The sequence below is a fragment of the Bos indicus genome, chromosome 13 (genome assembly GCF_029378745.1).
Source record: "Bos indicus isolate NIAB-ARS_2022 breed Sahiwal x Tharparkar chromosome 13, NIAB-ARS_B.indTharparkar_mat_pri_1.0, whole genome shotgun sequence".
Classification (NCBI taxonomy): Eukaryota; Metazoa; Chordata; class Mammalia; order Artiodactyla; family Bovidae; genus Bos; species Bos indicus.
This window is the reverse complement of record NC_091772.1, coordinates 38,177,606-38,196,070: the sequence shown is the minus strand read 5'-3', so window position 1 is coordinate 38,196,070 and position 18,465 is coordinate 38,177,606. Positions and strand designations below refer to the sequence as shown.

General features: G+C 47.0%; 1 long non-coding RNA gene across 1 annotated transcript; it reads left to right on the top strand.

Moving 5' to 3' along the window:
- The first annotated feature begins 3,728 nt into the window (after positions 1 to 3,728).
- LOC109567779 (uncharacterized) lies at positions 3,729 to 17,344 on the top strand. Its single transcript, XR_011570054.1, has 5 exons — positions 3,729 to 4,397; positions 6,535 to 6,687; positions 12,371 to 12,746; positions 13,432 to 13,564; positions 13,699 to 17,344. It is a non-coding gene; the product is annotated as an uncharacterized lncRNA (long non-coding RNA).
- The last annotated feature ends 1,121 nt before the right edge of the window (positions 17,345 to 18,465 follow it).

The window sequence follows — 18,465 nt, the reverse complement described above, 5'->3', positions numbered from 1 at the left end:
GTGAGACCAGAGACCTCTACCTAAGCAGAGATACCAGTAACTCTCACACCCAGGTAAGGGAGTCCTAATCAGTTGCCCATCAGAACAAGACCCAGTTTCCCCCTCAGTCAGTCTCTCCCATCAGGAAGCTTCCATAAGCCTCTTATCCTTATCCCTCAGAGGGCAGACAGAATGAAAACCACAATCATAGAAAACTAATCAAACTGATCACATGGACCACAGCCTTATCCAACTCAGTGAAGCTATGAGCCATGCTGTGTAGGGCTACCCAAGACGGACGAGTCCCGGTGGAGAGTTCTGACAAAACGTGATCCACGGGAGAAGGGAATGGCAAACCACTTCAGTATTCTTGCTTTGAGAACCCCACGAACAGTATAAAAAGGCGAAAATATATGACACTGAAAGATGAACTCCCCAGATTGGTAGGTACCCGTATACTACTGGAGATCAGTGGAGAAATAACTCCAGAAAGAGTGAAGAGACAGAGCCAAAGCAAAAACAATGCCCAGTTGTGGATGTGACTGGTGATGGAAGTAAAGTCTGATGCTGTAAAGAGCAATATTGCATAGGAACCTGAAAATGTTAGGTTCGTGAATCAAGGTAAATTGGAAGTGGTCAAATAGGAGATGGCAAGAGTGAACATCGACATTTTAGGAATCGTGAACTAAAATGGACTGGAATGGGTGAATTTAACTCAGAGGCCAATTGTATCTACTATTGTGGGTAAGAATCCATTAGAAGAAATGGAGTACCCCTCGTAGTCAACAAAAGAGTCCAAAATGCAGTACTTGGATGCAGCCTCAAAAATGACAGAATGATCTCTGTTCGTTTCCAAGGCAAACCATTCAATATCACGGTAATCCAAGTCTGTACCCTGACCTGTAATGCTGAAGAAGCTGAAGTTGAACAGTTCTATGAAGACCTAAGAGACCTTCTAGAACTAATACCCAAAAAAGATGTCCTTTTCATTATAGGGGACTGGAATGCAAAAGTAGGAAGTCAAGAGATACCTGGAGTAACAGGGAAATTTGGCCTTGGAGTACAAAATGAAGCAGGGAAAAGGCTAACAGTTTTGCTAAGAGAATGCACTGGTCATAACAAACACCCTCTTCCAAAAACACAAGAGAAGACTCTACACATGTACATCACCAGATGGTCAATATCAAAATCAGATTGATTTGCAGACGAAGACGGAGAAGCACTACACAGTCAGCAAAAGCAAGACTGGGAGCCTACTGTGGCTCAGATCATGAACTCCTTATTGCCAAATTCAGACTTAAGTTGAAGAAAGTAGGGAAAACCACTAGACCATTCAGGTATGACCTAAATCAAATGCCTTATGATTATACAGTGGAAATGAGAAATAGATTCAAGGGATTAGATCTGATAGACAGAGTGCCTGAAGAACTATGGACAGAGGTTCGTGAGATTGTACAAGAGGCAGTGATCAAGACCATCCACAAGGAAAAGAAATGCAAAAAGGCAAAATGGTTTTCTGAGGAGGCCTTACATATAGCTGAGAAAAGAAGAGATGCGAAAAGCAAAGGAGAAAAGGAAAGATATAAGCGTCTGAATGCAGAGTTCCAAAGAATGGCCAAGGAGAGATAAGAAAGCCTTCCTCAGCAATCGATGCAAAGAAATAGAGGAAAACAACAGAATGGGAAAGACTAGAGATCTCTTCAAGAAAATTATGCCAAGGGAACATTTCACACAAATATCGGCACAATAAAAGACAGAAATGGTATGGACATAACAGAAGCAGAAGGTATTAAGAAGAGGAGGCAAGAATACACAGAAGAACTATACAAAAAAGATCTTCATGACCCAGATAACCATGATGGTGTGATCAGCTCACCTAGAGCCAGACATCCTGGAATGTGAAGTCAAGTGGGCCTTAGGAAACATCACTACAAACAAAGCTAGTGGAGGTGATGGAATTCCAGTTGAGCCATTTCAAATCCTAGAAGATGATGCTGTTAAAGTGCTGCACTCAGCATGCCAGCAAATTTGGAAAACTCAGCAGTGGCCACAGGACTGGAAAAGGCCAGTTTTCATTCCAATCCCAAAGAAAGGCAATGCCAAAGAATGCTCAAACTACCACACAATTGCACTCATCTCACACGCTAGTAAAGTAATGCTCAAAATTCTCCAAGCCAGGCCACAATAGTAGGTGAACCGTGAACTTCCAGATGTGCAAGCTGGATTTAGAAAAGGCAGAGGAACCAGAGATCAAATTGCCAACATCCATTGGATCATTGAAAAAGCAAGAGAGCTCCAGAAAATACATCTAATTCTGCTTTATTGACTATGCCAAAGCCTTTGGTTGTGTGGATCAAGACAAACTGTGGAAAATTCTTAAAGAGATGGGAATCCCAGACCACCTTACCTGCCTCCTGAGAAATCTGTATGCAGGTCAAGAAGCAATAGTTAGAACTGGACATGGAACAACAGACAGGTTCCAAATTGGGAAAGGAGTACAATATACAGTCAAGGCTGTATACTGTCACCCTGCTTATTTAACTTATATGCAGAGTACATCATGCGAAATGCCAGGCTGGATGAAGCACAAGCTGGAATCAAGATTGCCAGGAGAAATGCCAATAACCTCAGATATGCAGATGACACCACCCTTATGGCAAAAAGCAAAGAAGAACTAAAGAGCCTCTTGATGAAAGTGAAAGAGCATAGTGAAAAAGCTAGCTTAAAACTCAACATTCAGAAAACTAAGATCATGGCATCTGGTCCCATCACTTCATGACAAATAGATGGGGAAACAATGGAAACAGTGACAGACTTTATTTTTTTGCGCCCCCCAGTCACTGCAGATGGTGACTGCAGCCATGAAATTAAAAGACGCTTGCTCCTTGGAAGAAAAGCTATGACCAACTTAGACAGCATGTTAAAAACCAGAGACATTACTTTGCCAACAAAGGACCATCTAGTCAAAGCTATGGTTTTTCCAGTAGTCATGTATGGATGTGAGAGCTGGACTATAAAGAAAGCTCAGCACTGAAGAATTGATGCTTTTGAACTGTGGTGTTGGAGAAGACTCTTGAGAGTCCCTTGGATAGTAAGGAGATCCAACCAGTCCATCCTAAAGGAAATCAGTCCTGAATATTCATTGGAAGGACTGATGCTGAAGCTGAAACTCCAATACTTTGGCCACCTGATGTGAAGAACTGACTCATTTGAAAAGACCCTGATGCTGGGAAAGATTGAAGGCAGGAGGAGAAGGGGACAACAGAGTGAGATGGTTGGCTGGCATCACCGACTTGATGGACATGAGTTTGAGCAAACGCCGGGAGTTGGGGATGCACAGGGAGGCCTGGTGTGCTGCAGCTCATGGGGTCACAAAGAGTTGGACCTGACTGAGCAACTGAACTGACTGAACTGAACGAGTTGCAATGGCAACCCACTCCAGTATTCTTGCCTGGAGAATCCCATGGACAGAGGAGCGTGGCAGGCTATGGCCCACGGAGTCACAAAGAGTCAGACACAACAGCACAGCACAATCAGTTGAGACTTATCTACTCACCTGTAGGTTGCCAGATAAAATCAGGATGCCTAGTTAAGTTTGAATTTCAGATAGGGAATGCATGCAACTTTTAATATTTGCCCCATGCAATATTTAATATAAATATGCCCCCTATTGCATAGGACACACTTCTACACTGAAAGAATTATTCAGTGTTCATCTGCAATTCAAATTGAACTAGGCATCCAGTTTTTGATTGAACGAGGCTTTTTTTATTTGCTGAATCTGGCAATCCTTTCCCTGAATTTGAAACTCTCAGAATTCTGCTCCCTCCCCTACCCCAACCAGCCTCTTTTTTTCACCTTCTTGGTGGAGGTTCAGCCTCTCCTAGACCCAGGCTCTTTTTAATTTTCCTCCTCCCCTGGTTTTTATTTACTTTAGCAAAATCACACTGGGTATCGATTTCAAAGTCTTTGATGTTATACTGGAGACTCAGTTGAGGGTGCCTGAGCTTTAGGAAGGTTTCCTCAGGACACTGGGAGGAAATTAAACCTCAGAAAATATGTTTGACTTTTTTTCTTTCCTCCTGAAAAGAACGTCTGTGGGTCGGGCTCCGTTCTGGTCACGGGAGCGCAAACAGTGGAGTGAAGGCCAGAACCCTCTCTTCTCAAGCCTCCACCGGCTACGGTCCCGGCCCGTGAGTGATTTATCTCCAGCTGCACTGGCGGCTTTCCCAGGGTTTCCATCCTCAGCTGAACTTACTGAGGGAGGCCCTAAGCCTGCAGGCTCCAGGGGATCCGAGAAGTCAGTGAGACTGGGGCTTCCCAAGCCGTACTGTGCACATGGATTCCTTGGGGAGCTTTCTCCAGCCCTAGCACTGGGGCTCGTGAACCCAGGATCTCTGGACATGGACCCAGGCATCGTGAGTTTGAAAAAAATGTCCTCCGAGGATTCTAGTGGGAGGCCCCAGGAGCCGGAGCCCTGCTGCTCTGGCTGGTGGGAGTTGATGGGTAAATGCCCCAGGTCCCTTCCCCCTTGTTGGGGTAACTCCGAGGCCCTTGCCTCTCTCTGGTGGTCACCTCTGTCCTGGGTGTCCCAGCTGCCCACAGCACTAACTGACTTCCTTCACTTCCTAGGTGCTTTTGGTTGCAACCAACAGACACCAGGTTTGGTCTCTGTCCTCCTTTCTCTTCCATTTTCTCATCCAACCTCTTCTGTGTGTGAGTGCCTGCTCAGTCACATCTGACTGTTTGCGACCCCATGGACTGTAGCCCACCAGGCTCCTCTGTCCATGGGATTTTCCCAAGCGAAAATACTGGAGTCGCTTGCCATTCCCTTCTCCAGGGAATCTTCCTGACCCAGGAATCGAACCTGTGTCTCCTGCATCTCCTGCATTGACAGATGGGTTCTTTACCACTGAGCCACCAGGGAAGCCATAGAGTCCATCACAACCATCCAGTCTGGCTGCTAACCCTAACCCCTATTCTCACCTACTTCCCTCATTTTCCAAGCCTTCATATCAAGGTTGCATCTGTCTTCTAGAATTTCCATCTTCAAGATAACTGAGTTAGTTGTGCCCCACTCCCCAAAACATTCCCTGGGAATTTTTTTTTTGTTTTCTAAATGACTTCCAGGTGGGTTATTTGTACCAGCCACTATGCGACAGGGCTGGGACTTACTGAAATTGGCTTTTACCAGTCAAGTCCCACCCCCGGGCCTAGGGTGGGGTCAGACATACAGTCTGCATGGCTGCCAGGTGGTGGGGGGTGGACCTGGGGGAGGGGGAGCTTTGGGAGCAACCACAAGGTAAAAGAAGGGTGACCTGCAGAGGAAGGGGTGGGGTGGGACAGGAGAGTAGAGGGCTTGCGGGAGCCCTGAGCACCCTAAGCTGATTCTCAGAAAAGGCAGTGTCCTTTGACAGTTCTGAGGCTCTCTGACTGTGGTTTCAGCTCCTGGCAAACTTCTTTTTTCCACTGTGGGCGGAGTTGTCTGTTAGCCTGGCTGTGTCTACGGGAGGGGCCTCCAGAACAGATCCTGGGACAAGGGCTCATGTGCCTGTGGTTTATTAAGGAGGTTCTCCCAGGAGAAACTTCGAAGGGAGTGGAGAAAGCAGGTCAGGACAGAGGGAAGGCCACAGCGGGAGCAATTTTAGGCAGAGTCCCGCAGAGGGTGTGTTAGCCTTGGGACCTCTGGAGCGTGAGGAATGCTCAGGGTTATCCTGACTCGAGGCAAGAGGGCCGAATGTCCATACTCCTGTTAGTCCTTCACCAAAGATGGTGGATGAGTGGGGTGTGCAAGAAGACTGTGAAGCTCCAGTGCTCTGGGTTCACCGTCTCCAGGCAAGGAAACTCTGTGGCAAGCGGGCAGCCTTTCAAGGACGAACCTCAGGGGCACTCTCTGGAGAGCAAAAGCCCTTTTGAGTGGGGAGGAGTCAGCGATACAAGCTGTTATAAGGAGACCCAAGGGGTGGGTGGGGCCCTGGGCATTGCCCACTCCAGGCCATGGTGGCTTGATCAGCCAAGTCCACTCATCAGCTTTCACCCATAAAGCAGGGTCTCTGCCTCTGACCTGTGAGCCCAGCTCTCACATTAATTTTGCTCAGCCCCCAGTGAGCTGGTCTGCCAGTGCCTTAAGCCCTCTGCACTCATTGTTAGTCGCTTAGTTGTGTCTGACTCTTTGTGACCCCCTGGACTGAAACCCACCAGGCTCCTCTGTCCACAGAGTTCTCCAGACAAGAATACCAGAGTCCATTCCCTTCTCTAAGGGATCTTTCCGACCCAGGGATCGAACCCAGGTCTCCTGCATTGCAGGCAAATTCTTTACCGTCTGAGCCACCAGGGAAGCTAGTTGCCAACATTTAAATCTTAGGCGATTTGTGCACAAGAATCTGGGTCTCTAGGTCAGATTTATTATCAGAGGCCCACGTTCCACGTGGCCACAATTGGTGGAGGCCACCGTGTCTTCCTGTGCTGATCAATATTAGTGGAGGGTCCTGATACCACATCCTCCACTGTTCTCTATCATGTTCCAAACACATGCACTATAATTTTTCTTCATAGGAGAGTCAAGAGGAAAGATGTTGGACTCACATCTATCAAGTGGAGGGAAACACACAGCCGAGGACGGTTAATGTGGACATGAGATATGTTTGCGTCTGAAGACTGCAGCCCAAGACGCCCATAGGAAGCCTCCATCCTGGTGCCCGCTGGGCTGTGAGTTTGCCCCTCTGGCTATGAGCTCGGCGCCCCCACCAGACACTTCCTTTTCCACCAGGATCCAGCTGCTCGTCAGCTCCTCCCCCACCCCACTTTGTTAGAAGCAGCTGTTTTTCCCCTTCCAGCCCTCCAAGTGCTGATTTCATTTCTTTCCCGACAGAAGTTTGGAGCCAGGAGGGAAATGGTTTGGCAGGAAATCAACAAGCCATGGGAGGAAGAGGACAGAGTGGAGAAAGCAGACGCCTCACAGAGGGCTGGGCCGAGGGGGTCTGAGTGGGCAGACTGGACGGGGCTCCAAAGACCCCCAGAAGTCCCTGCAAGTCCCTGGAGTTGGGTGGATTAGTGGCCTCCGTGGAGTTTACTTGCTCTCCTCTGAGTTGCCTTAGCAACTTTAGCTGGGGTGGATTCCAGAAAGTTCTTTTTCCCAGCAGTTTTTCTCTCTGGTGTCGCTGGAGAGAGGTGAAGGCAAGCTGTGGGGAGGAAGGGAACCACGGGGGCCCGGGGCTGGCAGGGCACGTTTGAACCTGTGTGTTGAGTGTTGACAGTGCCAGGGCAGGAGACTTGCAGGGTGATGAGAGGTACCGGAGGACCAAAGGCTGAGAGCTGTAATGTGTGGAGGCCGTCGAGACTCAGCACCCGTGGCCCCTGGGACAGGTGGCCCAGGCCCAGAGGAGCCCAGTCCCCCGCTCCCCAAGGTCTCATGTTGTCCCTCCACCCTCACCCCAGCCACAGCTGCTTCGGCTCTTCTCCCCTAAATCGCCCTCTCCTCCCAACCCAGCTAAACCAGCGTCTTTTGAGTTCTGGAAAAATTCCTCTCCCCTTAACTATGCCATAAAAGGGCTGAAAGTTTCCAAAAGGAACACTTAACTGAGACATAGAGGGGAAAACCTGGGTGCAGAAAAACGGCTGATGTTACAGAGTGCAGACCCAAGTCCAGCTCAACCGCACATCTGGTGGGGGGTCGCCTGGTAGTGCGGGAGCCAACTGTTCTTGGAATTCCTTGACTCAGTCCAGCCTGTGTGGTGGCCGCGAACACAGGCCGACTTCTGGGCGGAAATGTGGCTCTGGGGTTGGGGGGCTGTTTCCAGCCTTGTGGGACCTTCAAGTTGCTCAGAGCCTGCTGGGCCCAAGTCTTTGTCTGAGAAGGAGCTCTCTGCACCTCCACCCCACCCTGGGCTGAGCCAGGCCCCTCTCAGCGGCCCTCCCCAACCCAGCCACCTCCTTGAGTCTCGTCCTGGCCCTGCCTCCTTCTTCATTCTTCTCTTGGAGGTGACTGGCTTCTGGCCTAGGAGAGCCCACCACCCCTCTCCCCACGCCCTCTCTCTCTGCCTGGCCAGTTTGCCAGAAGCATGTTCCCTGGGCTTGGGGCTGGCTCCAGCCTAGAGCAGCGGGGTGCACTGGGCCCTCCAATGGGTCTCTCCATTTCCAAGCCTGCATCACCTTTGGGGTCCCCTAGGAGTCTGGTTTTTGTCTTGAGGGATTGAACTTGTCCACGAGGAAGACGTGGCTGATCTACCCAAGTGTAAAGTGTGTTATTTTTCAAAATAGGTAAAACATCTACATGTTAGTATAATCACACATGAAACATAAGTGTCTTCACCCCTCTATCCCTTCTTCTTCTCTAGAGAGAACCACTACCTGTGCGTCTTCCAGAGGTAGTCCCTGCAAGCATATATATGTGTATATTTTGTGCAAGGTGTGTACAAATGTATAATATAGATTATATACATTTGTATGTACATATAAATATATGCAGGGCACACACGCGCACACACACACACACAGAGTCAGCCTTTCCTATCTGCAGGTTTCACACTATGGGTTCAATAAATCGTGGATCAAAAATATTCCCCCAAAGGAGGAAAGAGAGGGTAGAATATATGGAGAGTGTAACATGGAAACATACATTACCGTATGTAAAATAGATAGCCAATGGGAATTTGCTGAACTCAAATGGGAGCTCTGTAACAACCTAGAGGGGTGGGATGGGGAGGAAGATGGAGGGAGGAAAAGGGAGGGGACATAGGTATACCTATGGCTGATTCATGTTGATGTTTGGCAGAAACCAACACAATACTGTGAAGCAATCATCTTTCAATTAAAAGGGGTTCCCTGATAGCTCAGTTGGTAAAGCATTGGCCAGCAATGCAGGAGATCTCAGTTTGATTCCTGAGTTGGGAAGATCTGCTGGAGAAGGGATAGTCTACCCACTCCAGTATTCTTGGGCTTCCCTGGTGGCTCAGCTGGTAAAGAATTCGCCTGCAATGCAGGATACCTGGGTTGGATCCCTGGGTTGGGAAGATCTCCTGGAGAAGGAAAAGGCTACCCACTCCAGTATTCTGGCCTGGAGAATTCCATGAACTGTATAGTCCATGGGGTCCCAAAGAGCTGGACACGACTGAGGGACTTTCACTTTTCAATTAAAAATAAATAAATTAAAAAAAAATTCCTCCCCCCAAATTCCAGAAAGTTCCAAAAAGCAAAACCTGGATTTGCTGTGTGGGCCAGCATTGTATTAGGTATTGTAGGTAATCTAGAGATGATTTAAAGTTTATGGGAGGATGGAGGTCTATCATATGCAAACACTACACCATTTTATATGAGGAACTTGAGCATCTGAGGATTTTGGAGTGTGGCTGAAGGTGGGGGTGGGGGCCTGAACACAATCCCACTGTGGGAGGGGCAACTGTATATAAATTCATTTAATATATTTTGGAGATAGTTTTGTATGGGCACGGAAAGTGCTTCTTCATTTTAAAAAGTGGCTGCTAGTATCCCTTGTAGCATTGTATATTTATTTAACCAATTCTTTATTTCCAGGCCTTTGGGTTGCTCCCAATCTTGCTATCTCTCTAAGCCACAGTGAGCATCTTTATCTTTGCAATTAGACTGCTTGGCGCAAGTGCCTGTGTGTCTGCAGGATAAATCCTGGCAGTGGTGTTCTTGGCCAAAAGATATGTGCATTTTTAGTTTTGATAAATATTGTCAAAATGCCCTCTAAAGGGCGACTGTACTGATTTCTTAAGTCCCATCAACAGTATTTGAGAGCTTCTGTTTCTCTACACCCTCACCAACACAGAGGGCCGTCAAACTTTTTGATATTTGCCAGCCCAGGAGCTAAAAGTAATTGGTATGTAGTAGTCATTATAATTCTTTATACCAGTGTGGTTAAAGCATCTTCTCATTATGTTCAAAGACCCTTTATTCCCATTTCTATAAGTTCTTTTCTAACCTTTCCCATCTTTTTTTTTTTTTTTTTTTTTGGCTGTACCACCTAGCATGTAGGATCTTAGTTCCTGGACCAGGGATTGAACCCATGCTCCCTGCAGTGGAAACACGGAGTCTTAAACATTGGACCACCAGGGCGTTCCCTATCTCGTTTTTTGTTTTTTTTTTTAATTAGGTTGTTGGCCTTTTTCTGGACTTCCGTGGTGGTTCAGATGGTAAAGAATCTGCCTGCAATGTGGGAGACCTGGGTTCAATCCCTGGGTTGGGAAGATCCCCTGGAGAAGGGAATGGCTACCCACTCCAGTATTCTTGCCTGGAGAATCCCATGGACAGCGGAACCTGCTGGGCTACAGTCCATGGGGTCGCAAAGAGTCGGACATGACAGCAACTTTCACTTCACTTCAGTCGGGTTTTTTTTAATTGATATCTAGAAGTGCTTTATATATTAAGGAAATTGACCTTTGCCAACCCTCAAGTTGTAAATCTCTTTGTATTTTGTTTATAATTGGACTTTTATTAGACACTTGAATTTAAAATTTTAATATAATTAAATTTATTACTTTAAAAAATGCCTTCCAAATTTTGTTTTGCTGAGAAAAATCTTTCCCACTCTGAGCTTATTTTAAAAACTTATTCCATTTTTCCTAATGCTTATATGGTTTGTTTTAATGTTTAAATTTCTGACCCATCTGGAATTTATTTATTTATGTACTTATTAATTTATTGAAGTGTAGTTGATGAACAATATTATGTTAGTGTCAGATGTACTACATAGTAATTTGATAATCAAATGCATTATGAAATGATCGTAGCAATAATTCTAGTAACCATCTGTCACCATACATAAAAATTAGTATTTAATACTGTATTCTGTTAGCTGTAAACCACATCCCTGTGAATTATTTATTTTGTAATTGGAAGTTTGTGGCTCTTCATCTCCTTCAGCTATTTTACTCAACCCCTGACCTGTTGGTGACCACCTGTTTCTTCTTTGTATTTATGAGTCTGTTTCCATTTTGTTTGTTAGATTCCACATATAATGAAAATACCATGTGCAGTATTTGTCCCTCTCTGTCTGACTTATTTCACTTAGCATAAAACACTCTAGATTTATCTGTGTTGTTGTACATGGCAAGATTAACTTCTTTTTAATGACTAATATTCCATGTGTGTGTGTGTGTGTGTGTGTGTGTGTATATATATATATATATAACCTAAACTGTATCCATATATAAAAACTAATCAGTATCCATTCATATACTGGTAGGCACTTAGGTTACTTCCGTATCTTGGCTATTGCAAATAATGCTGCAGTGAACATAGGGGTGCATATAACAAATATTTCAAATTAAATAATATTTCAAATTAATATTTTGTTTTCTTCAAGACAACCCAGGAGTAGTATTGCTGGCTCATATGGTAATTCTATTTTTGATTTTTTGAGGAACCTCCGCATGTTTTCCATAGTGGCTGCCTCTTTTTCCATTGCCAGCAGCAGAGTATGAGTATTCCCTTTCCTGCACAGTGTCGGCAGCATTTGTTATCTGTGGTCTTTCTGCTGGTGGCCGTTCTGACAGGTGTGAGCTGACATCTCCTTGCGGTTTTGATTTGCATCTCTCTGATGAATAGCGGTGCCGAGCATCTTTGCTTGTGTCTATTTCGGGCTGAGGAGTAAGGTGGGGATCCTGCTTTATTTTTCCCAGGTGGCCGCCCAGTTGTCCCAGTGAATCAGGCTCTTCTGAAGGCTCCCTCTTTTCTCCATGGATATAACTATAAAACCGCTTTCTTCGGCACATATTTAGTGGGGAGTTGGTGGGGAGGTGGGTGACAGATCCTGCCTTAGTCTCAGCCCCGTTTTCTTGAGGGGTTCAGTTCAGAATCCAAACTTGCAAATTCCACTCATGGAAGCAGAAGCCCTGCAGTTCATGAGGCATCTCTTTTCTCCTTGGAGGGTGGCTCCTTGGTCCCACCTTCCCCACTCTCCCCGCCAGGGCCACAAAGCATACCTTCCACTCGCCCCTGAGCAGTGATGGAGGAACCCCAGGTCTAGTCCCCGTGGAGCATGTCCAGGTCTGGTCTGTGCTCATCCACACCCAGGGGCTTCAGAGGTTTCCCCTCTCTTTATCTTCAGAGCACACCTCTTGGTGGCTCCTCACCTGCCCAGTTTAGGGATGAAGGTGATAAGGCTTGGAGAGACTGTGCCAGCTCAGGATTGGATCCCGAATCTGAATACCCAGAGTCAAATTCAAGACCTTGTTCTCAGCACCCCTAGTTTTCCACACCTCTTTGCATCTCAGGTTTCCCCTCTGCAGGCACTACTGGCCCAGCCAGGACCCCTCTCCCTGGGTGCCCCCTAGTACTATCAACACCCTCCTCTGCAGACGTCTATCAGGGTCAACTCACTGCTGGGCGACCATGAATGGTAATGAGTTTTCTTTCTTATTATTTCCAGTTTTACCAGAAATGCAGTGTAGTGGCCAGTCCATACTCTGAATTCGTGGTGAACTGACAAACACCTGCATGTGGAAGGAGAGACATCACTGATCCAATGGACCCAAGTCACCAACCATCAACCTGGCCCTTCTCGCTGCTCTGGTGCTGGGAGCTCCCACAATCACACTCGTGCTTTAAAGGCCGCCTGGATAATTTTCTTGTTCTAAATCTGAGCTTATTCAAAGAAAAATGACTTTCGCTTGGCGTGTGAAAAAGGTCAGGTCATTGCACTGTTGGAAACGTCTACATGCTTGCAAAGAACGGAGAATTTTCTGAGTGTGTGGCTCCCTCAGCGCCTTTACCGTGATTTGTTTCTCCCTTTGTGTGGAGTCCGGGTGAGTGTTTTTAAAAAGGCATCTGAAAGCCTGAGCGTCCTGTCACCTGCAGGAGGGGACGGGTCAGCTGGCCACTGCCGTCCAGGGGAGGGATGTGTTTTTGACTAAAATATGAAAAGTTTCAACATTCATTCTAGAATCTGCCAACACTCGTTAATTTTTCCTTTCATAAGCAATTGTTTAAAAAGGATTTTTATTTTATGTTCATCTTAATTTTCCCCGACTTTTCATTTGAAAAAATTTTCAGCCGCAGAAAACTGTGAGAATAATAACTGTCAAATTCATCACCAGTTAACGTTTTGCCACATTTACTCTATCTCGCTATAGAAACGCAGACGTTGGTCCAAAAAAAATCAGTAACATTTCCTTCATTCTTTTCTTCTTGTTTTTTTTTTTCCCTGGACTATTTGAAAGTTGCACATTTTGTGCAGGTAAGTCTGCACATCTATTCTAAGACATGAACATTCTCCTTTATAAGAACAAAACCCTTATCACACCAGTGAATCTTACACAGAGGCACATCTGGTCTCTCTCTGAGGCCAATATTCAGATTTTGCCAGTTTTCCTAATCCTGGCCTTTCCCTCTTGATCCAGGGTCCAGATAAGGCCCATCACCTCCCCCCACTGCTGGGTCTTCTCTCCTGCCTCTCATTTGAACCTTCTCCTACCCACCTTGTCTTTCCAGACGCTGGTATTTTAAAGCGTTCAGGTTGTTCCTTTGGCAGTTGTGTGTGCATGCTTAGTTGCTCAGTCATGTCTGACTCTGCGAGCCCATGGATTGTAGCCTGCCAGGCTCCTCTGTCCATGGGATTTCCCAGGTAAGAATACTGGAGTGGGTTGCCATTTTCTTTTCTAAGGGATTTTCCTGATCCAGAGATTGAACCCACATCTCCTGCATTGCAGGCAGATTTTTTACCTGCTGAGCCATCCAGGGAACCCATTTGTTTTGCAGAATTCTCTTCATTTTGGATTTGACTGATTCCTCTTTATGAAGAAACTCGGGTGAACTATTGTCTACTTTGCCAGGATCGATCTTAAGTTCTGCTTTTGAAGAGCTGCTCACATGAAATAAAACCCAGAAGATACAGAAGAATTCATACTCAAGGGTCTCTCTCCTTTTCTGTCTCTTCCTGGAGGCAATGTGTGCTCCAGATTTCTATGTCTCCTTCAGAGACAACACCCCACGGACCTGTCTAATGATGGCTCCACACCTCCACCTGGGGAGTTCAGTGGGTGTGACTGTCATGTCTGTTACTCTCTTGCCTAGAAGCCTCGAAAGACAGTCAGAAGTCCCGCTAAGATGCTTATCTGGCCACTGGTCCTTCCCCTCCCTTCTCACCCTGTCACAGAGACAGGCTGGGACCTGGACCCTCAACCTGAGTCCTTGCAGGTTGCACCTGGACAGACATTCAGGAAACACTTGTGCAGAGTGGCTGTGCCTGCACACACACATAGCATGCACACACACATAGCATGCATACACACACCTGCCACACATGCACACACCAACAAACACACACACACATACACACATATACCACACACACACACCACACACCATATGCACACACACAGCACACACACACATGCATACACACCATATGCACACATACACCATACATACATACCCCCCCAACACCATACACTCACACACACCATACATACACACACCATACACACATATACCACACACATACACACTGCACACCATACACACACACCATACACATATACACCATACATACACACACACCATACACACACACCACACACCATATGCACACACACACCATACACACATATACCCCCCACACACACACCATACACACACACCACACACCATATGCACACACACACCATACACACATACCCCCCCAACACCATACACTCACACCACACACACACCATACACACATATACCACACACATACACACCGCACACCATACACACACACCATACACATATACACCATACATAAACACACACCATACACACACACCACACACCATATGCACACACACACCATACACACATATACCCCCCACACACACACCATACACACACACCACACACCATATGCACACACACACCATACACACATACCCCCCCAACACCATACACTCACACCACACACACACCATACACACATATACCACACACATACACACCGCACACCATACACACACACCATACACATATACACCATACATAAACACACACCATACACACACACCACACACCATATGCACACACACACCATACACACATATACCCCCCACACACACACCATACACACACACCACACACCATATGCACACACACACCATACACACATACCCCCCCAACACCATACACTCACACCACACACACACCATACACACATATACCACACACATACACACCGCACACCATACACACACACCATACACATATACACCATACATAAACACACACCATACACAAACACCACACACCATATGCACACACACACCATACACACATATACCCCCCACACACACACCATACACACACACACACCATACACACACACCACACACTATATGCACACACATACCATGCACACATACCACGCACCATATGCACACACACACACATACACACACATGCACACACAGAGCAACAGAGGCTTCTGGTCAACAGCTCTCCTGAGATCCCAGCCAGAACCACCTGGTCAATCCACAGAATGGTGAGAAAGAATGCATTACTGTTTTGAGTCAGCATTTTTGGGTTTTTATGACACAGAATTAGGTGGCGGAAGCAGGGCTGTTTCTGCTCTGCAGGTGGGAGTGAGCCAGCCTGCTGGAGGGATGCAGGGTTTGCCTGCCTTGGGGACCTGCAGGGGTAGAGACAAGGGCAGACACAAAGCAAGGCTTTTAAAATAAAAGTTATTTTTATTTACCAAAGTAATATACAGTACATACACACACACACATATGTGGCAACAACTCAGACGTATCAGAAAATGTTAACATGAAAACAGCTGCACCTCACCTGCTGAGCTTTCCTACTGTCCGAGAGACAACATCTTTTGGAAGATAGTTCCAGTTTATGTTTTTCTCTCCAAACTCCAGATCTCAAACTTGTACCTCCATTCCTCAGTCCCTGTCATTAGACAGTAGCTACTCAGCCCGCAGTCGCTCAGATGAGCATTTAGGTCCCTGTTCCCAATGTGTGAACTCTCTGAGACTGTTTCTGGTTTCTGCAGGAGCACCTCCTCTTCCAACAACAGTTGCTGATGTAACTCTCGAGTCCCAGCTTTGTAGGATAAGGGTACTGGCACCTCCTCCCTTTCTTCTGCTTTTCTCCTCCCTTCCAGAGCCCATATTTGAGGGTCCACTTGGACCACTGCATAGCACTGCCTTCCTGGGGGAGTATCCATGAAATTCTCAAAATTAGGTGCAAAGTTGTGTGTGTGTTTAGGTTCCATTTCCCTGGGAGAGTTTAGAACTCCCATCAGATTCTCAAAGGGATAAGATCCAAAGGTGGAATATTGGGCCCTGAAGTGATGGTAAAAGTGTTAGTCACTCAGTCCTGTCCAGCTCTTTGCGACCCACGGACTATAGCCCACCAGGCTCCTCTGCACATGGGATTCTCCAGGCAAGAATACTGGAGTGGGGGTTGCCATTTCCTGTTTTCCACCTGTCCCCAGATCCACCCCCACCTTCTCTATCCCCTGTGCCCTGAGCCCCTGGGGGGGCAGTGACTCAGGCCAGGTGGGGAGAATGGAGGGGGCAGTGGTCTCCCTCTGCAGGGCCCTCTCAGGCTGGCTGTGTCTCCCCGAAGGACCTGCTCCATACAACCACTCTCTCTGGGGACTTCCCTTGTAGGGGTAACCACAGCCGGGTTGCTCCCAGCCCCAGCTCACTGCCTTGTCCTGTGTGGTCCCACCACACCCCACCCACACTTCTGTCAATCGTTCCTTTGAGAACCCGCCTCGACTTTGCCTGATCTGACTCTGGCATTTGATTCCTGCTGGGACTTTAGAGTTCTCAGTTTCCTTGGACACAAACCCTGAGTCTTCGGTCATGTGCTCTTGGCAAAGGGAGAAGTTGAATTGCTGTGCTGTTTCCCCAGGGGTCTGGCTGACCCTGTGGGAGAGCTGAAGCTGGGAGTCCTTTATTGTTACCCCAAATCCAGACAAGGGGCCAGCAGCCTTTAACTGGACCCCCAAATGACCAGCCATCAGATTCCTGGAGGGGAGTGCCAAAGTAGATGCCTTCAGGTGTGGGCAGCTCCTGGGAAGGGCCTCCCGGCAGTGGGCCCCAGCTCTCCCAGGGCACGAGAGCCTTGGGGCCCAAGGAGGATGGGGGAGTACACAGCAGAGCCCTCTGCACTCCTGATCTTGGTCTGGCCGTTAGACTTGGGCTTCTTTCCCCCACGCCCCAGTTCCTAGCAGTGTCTGATATACAGCAGGTGCTCAGCAAATCCTTGTTGAATGAGAGCTGGGTAACAAGTGTCTTTGATATTTTGAAGTTCATAACCGCAGGACTCCTGTGTACCACTGTTGTTTTGCTTTTTAACTCTTTGCTTTGAAATGCTTCCATAGTAAAGTCATTAAAATAAGATTAAAAAATTATCAGATTTCCTATTGTTAGCATTTGGCACTGTCCTCTCCATATATATATAAAACATAAGTACAGTATGTGTGTGTTAGTCACTCAGTCGTGTCTGACTCTTTATAACCCGATGGACGGTGGCCTGCCAGGATCCTCTGTCCAAGGGATTTTTCAAACAAAAACACTGGAGTGGGTTGCCATTTACTTCTCTAGGGGATCATCCCCACTCAGGGATTGAACCTAGGTCTCCTGCATTGCATGCAGATTCTTTACCATATGAGCCACCAGGGAAGCCCATATATAGTACATATGTATCATATACACTCATACACATATACACTTGGGCTATTATTAATTTCTGAAACATTTGAAAAAGCTGGAGAGTCCTGGGTTTTGGCTGGCAATACTTCAGTGAGTGTCTCCCAAACACAAAGGCATCTTCTTACACACCCTCTATACAGTTTATCAGACTCATGAGATGGGACATGGACTCAAAACGATGATCTGCTATGTGATCCATGCACACACTCCAGTTGTGCCCATAATGTCCTTTATAGATGCCCTCCCCCCATCCCATGTTAGGGATCCACCCCCAGATCATACCGCCTTCAGCCGTCATGTCTCTCTAGAGTCCTGTGTCCTTTGCTGCGCTTTGGAGGACCACAAACCAACTGTGTTGTGAAAGCATCCTTCTGTTTGGGTCTGTTTTCCCAGGATGGGATATGATTCTATCTCTCACTTCTCTGCCCCAGATCTGGCAGGTTTAAAGTTCATGGCATCTCTCATCCCAGGGGGAGGAGCCCCTGCTCCCAGTTTCTACTCTAAATCAAAGTCCAAGGTTTAAATGTCCCACTGGAGGTCACATACTTCTTGAGTGATGGAGCTGAGGTGACATCCAGGTGTCTTCAGTGGCAGCCCAGGATCTTCCCCATCGTCTGGTAGGATGAGTGATGAGTGACTGTGACACACACATTTTCCCCTCAGCCTTGGCTGGCCTTCCTCCCCCCAGCCTCGGTGTGTTCATGGGATGATGGGCAGGAGATATTTAGAAGATGCGAGAGGCTAAATCGATTTTCCAGAGAAAGCACTTAGAGCTGCTCTCGGAGGAAAGCCTCCTGGAGGAAGGAGCTTGGAGTGGAGA